Below are 3,929 nucleotides of genomic sequence, written 5' to 3'. Positions count from 1 at the left end.
TGCCAGGGAGGCTGGCACGGCCTCCTTGGGACACGTCCCGGCCGGTGGCCATCCTAAAGCCGCGGCTGTGACACGCACAAGGAACGGGTGGGCCCGGGCACCAATGCTGCTCTGAGCCCTGGGGCCCGGGCAGCGCTGACATCAGCAGCTGTGGCAGAGTCCCCGGCCAAGCAGAGCTGCCACCCCCCGAGCCCTGGCAGCGCTGGTGCCCGTCTCCTGCCCCAGAGACCTGTGCCCCCGGGGGGCTTCTGTGCCACAGGGAGCCAAAGCCCACGTGCACTGGGGGCTGTGCTCCTTCCTGCAGGGGCTGATGGCCGGAGCACCTGGAGCAGCTGCTGGCAGCACTTGGTCTCTGTCAGAAGGCAGAAGCTGTTAGTCAGTCCTGAAAGGATTTCTTCATGGAAGGGATTGGCAGTAGCACCACAACACCATCAGCTGCTGAGTTTCCCTCATCGATTAGATTGTTCAGAGACACTCGTTTCAATGTTGTTGCGGTGTGCTAAGTCCCGGCTAGGTGGTAACAGGGGCATGACAAATTCCCCTTTCAAGCTCCGCAGAATCTCAGCTACCAGTGGAGGTTCGTCACAGGAGCAAAAAGGCAGCAGCACGTGTCCTGGGATGGAACTGGGTTAACTTTATTCAAAACTCCCCGAGTCCAGGGTCCCAGGACCCTGAACCAAGGGCAGACACCTACTTATAAACGGGGCAAGTCTCAGGGGAGGATACAGTCTCTAGCTAATCAGGAGAACTGGGGGTGGAACATAAGGTGGGGAATACAATATGTAAACCAATGGAGGATTGCAAGGGAGGAGAACAGCTTAAGTAAACCAATGGGGTTTCGAAGAATACGAAATTGAGAGGAAAGTTTCTAAAGGGAAAGGCAGGTTCGGGGAGGAATTGGCATTCAATGCAAGGAGGAGTAAGGAAGGTTCTGGGGGAAAGGGTAGGGACAGAAGGGGTTGACAGCTGGGAAAAGGGAGGGGTTTGAAACTTGTCAGGGAGTGGCCAGGTAAGAAACAGAAAAACCAACACTTAACTGAACTGAATAACAATGAGGGAGCAAGCGTAATTTTAGAAACACTATATACAAAATGGGGGGCTTGTGCCACTCCAAAGACAGGGGGAGGACAATACAGAGGGATTGCAAAACCACAAATTAAACAGTGAATATGCCAAATGAAGAAAACGCATTACGACAAATGTGATCTTCTGTCAGTTCTTGTGGGAGAAACACTAGCCCAGTGTGTGATGTTCAACACTCCAGGTGCTGCCCGTCTGTCTGTGTCATAGCTGATACAAGGCAAATATTTCCTCCATACCCAAAGAGTCTGAAAAGTTGCAGCACTACATCTCTTTTTGATTTTTCTTTTTTTTTTTTAAGTATTCCAGAGCCTGTTAATAATTTTCAAGGTTTTCTCCCTGTGCCTAGGGCACCTTCTCCAGAAGTTCTGCTGTTCCATCCTTTTGCATTTACTGAAAGCTACCTGCAATGACCAGTCAATCAAAGCCCTGGGAAAACCTGAACTCCTGGGTGAAGCTGGGCAAACCATTCCTCTCCCAGATCTGAAGCCATTAAGTGCCAAGGACTGTCCCCAGTGTCATACCCTGTCCCTTGGAAGTGTGCTGATGGCATTTGAGAGGGGTTGCCAATGAAAACAACTTTTAACATTTTTGTAATTTCTGCATTAGCATTCAAATCCTTGACCAGAAAAATCCCATGTCAGGATTTCTGGGATTTGTAAATATCACAGCTGTCATTTTCACCCTGGATTTCAGAGTCTCTGAACAGTCACACAATGTTTTAGTTTTCAACTACAGAAAAACACCCTGGTGTTGAGTTGTACCTTTACATTGGCATATACTCCTAATGATTACTTTAGGCAGGAGCAGCAAACCCAAGAATGAGCCAAAGAGGCGATTCCTGAAAGACACAGGGCAGTGACAGGGGACTCGGCCAGCAGGAGCCCAGAACCGCACAGGGCTGGGCCCAGGCAGCAGCACAGGGCATGGGCACCATCCCAGGCAGCTGTGGCTGTGAGAGGGCAGAGAGCAGAGTGGGCAGCTGCCTCCTGAAATTCCGCATTGCGCAGGATGCCTCCCAGACCCAAGCTACCACCACGGCCAACTCGGGCCGCTTTGACAAAGGCAGGCACTTTTATGTTGTGTCATTTGGTTTATTCCTGTTCTCCCCTGTTTATGGTTTCACCCTAAGTTGCCTCCCCTTCCTGAAATGTCAGTCCCATCCCCGGGTCTCCCCAGTCCCTGGAAACTTCCCTGTCAATCCTCATATCCCCTCCCTGGCACCTTGTCTGTCACTTGGCTCCCCATCCCCTTTCTCCAGAAGCTTCCCGAAGGGCATTGAGTGATTCTTCAAGGGCCAGGGGTCCTTCCTACCACGTTCCCTGATGTGTTGTTCTGTTTGTCAGTTACTCCTTGTTTCACTCCCCCTTATCCCCTCGTTGGTGGATAGCAGGATCCCTCCCTTATTTCCACCCCTCAATAAAAGGTGCTGCTCCAGTCTCTTTGGGGGCTTTCCAGAGCTGTATCCCCTGAGGCTGGGAGTTCCCCGGAGCTTCTAATAAAATGTTGGATTATATACTCTCTGGATTGTCTACTAGTGTCCTTCAGCATCATTGGCCGTGTCTCTCCAAAGACAGGGATCACAACCTATCTGCTTCGGCACTTCAAGCACAGAGGAGTGTCCCCTGCAGACAGCAGTGTTGGTGCTAGCAGGGAGGCACCAAGTGGTCACTGGGTGGACACTGTGAAGAAGTTCCTCCTGCAAACTGACACCAGGAACCTGGGATGCTGAGTTTTGTTTGCCAGGGAAAACGGCCGGCGTAGGTGTTCGGGGGACTGTGGCCGACTGGCTCCTGAAATTCCGCGATACGCAGGATGCTTCCCAGACCCAAGCTGGCACCAGTGCCAGCTCGGGCTAGGTTGACAGTGCCAAGTGGCTCCTGCAAACTGACATCAGGGACCGGGACTGGTGAGTTTTGTTTCCCACAGCAAAGGGCCAGCATTGGCGTTCAGGGGCCTGTGGTGCGGAGTGGCCGGCTGCCTGCTAGGGTTCTGAAAACCACAAAGCCCAGAGCTCCAGGCACAATGCAGCTGCAAAAAGCATCCCAAGAGGAACTCAGAACTGTCAAGGCATGGCTCTCCCTCCATGGCTCCCCACTCAAGGCCACAGGCCCCTGGAGACCAACTTCCGTTGTCTTCCCTGAGAAACAATCTCCCATGTCCAGGTTCCTGATGGCAGTTTGCAGGAGGCGTTTGACTCTTCCAGGGAAACTGTTTTATTTTGCTGCAGCTTTGTTGTGGGAGATGTGGGGTTGCTCCCTCCTAAGCCTTTCCTTCTCCCCTCAGCCCTCTTCTCTAATGTCCCCTTCTTGCTCCTCAATCCTACTCAAACTTCCAGCCTGGCCTGGCTGCATCCCTCACTCTGCCCTTCACCCTCCCCATTCTGCCCCATCCGTCACTCTGCCCTTCACCTCTCCCCATCCCACCCCTGCCCCATCCGTCTCTCCCCCCAGTGCCCACCTGTGACTCCCTGCAGCAGCAGGTGGGAGCCTGAACACGGGGACAGTGCTGCCCTCGCAGCAGGACAACGCCCACATAAGACAGGCAGGGACAATGTCTGTGGGCTGCAGGTGTCACCAGGGGCTGGGGGCTGAGGGGAGGGGTCTGGAGGGTGACATGGGGGCAGCTGAGAGGTAGAAGGGGCATTTAGGAGCAAAGGGGGGCCTCCAGCATGGCACAGAGATGCTGAGAGGCTGCAGTGGGGAACTTGAGGGTGACACAAAGAGGTTGAGGGGCAGGGGGTGCCTTGAGGGGCAAAGTGGGGGGTGCCTGAGGGTGACAGGTGAACCAGCCCTCACACCACCCCTAACCTCACCCTAAAAACCACCCCTACCTGGGTGGAGAGTGCA

The sequence above is a fragment of the Geospiza fortis genome, unplaced genomic scaffold, assembly GCF_000277835.1.
Source record: "Geospiza fortis unplaced genomic scaffold, GeoFor_1.0 scaffold400, whole genome shotgun sequence".
NCBI lineage: Eukaryota > Metazoa > Chordata > Aves > Passeriformes > Thraupidae > Geospiza > Geospiza fortis.
Note: the sequence above shows the minus strand (reverse complement) of the source record.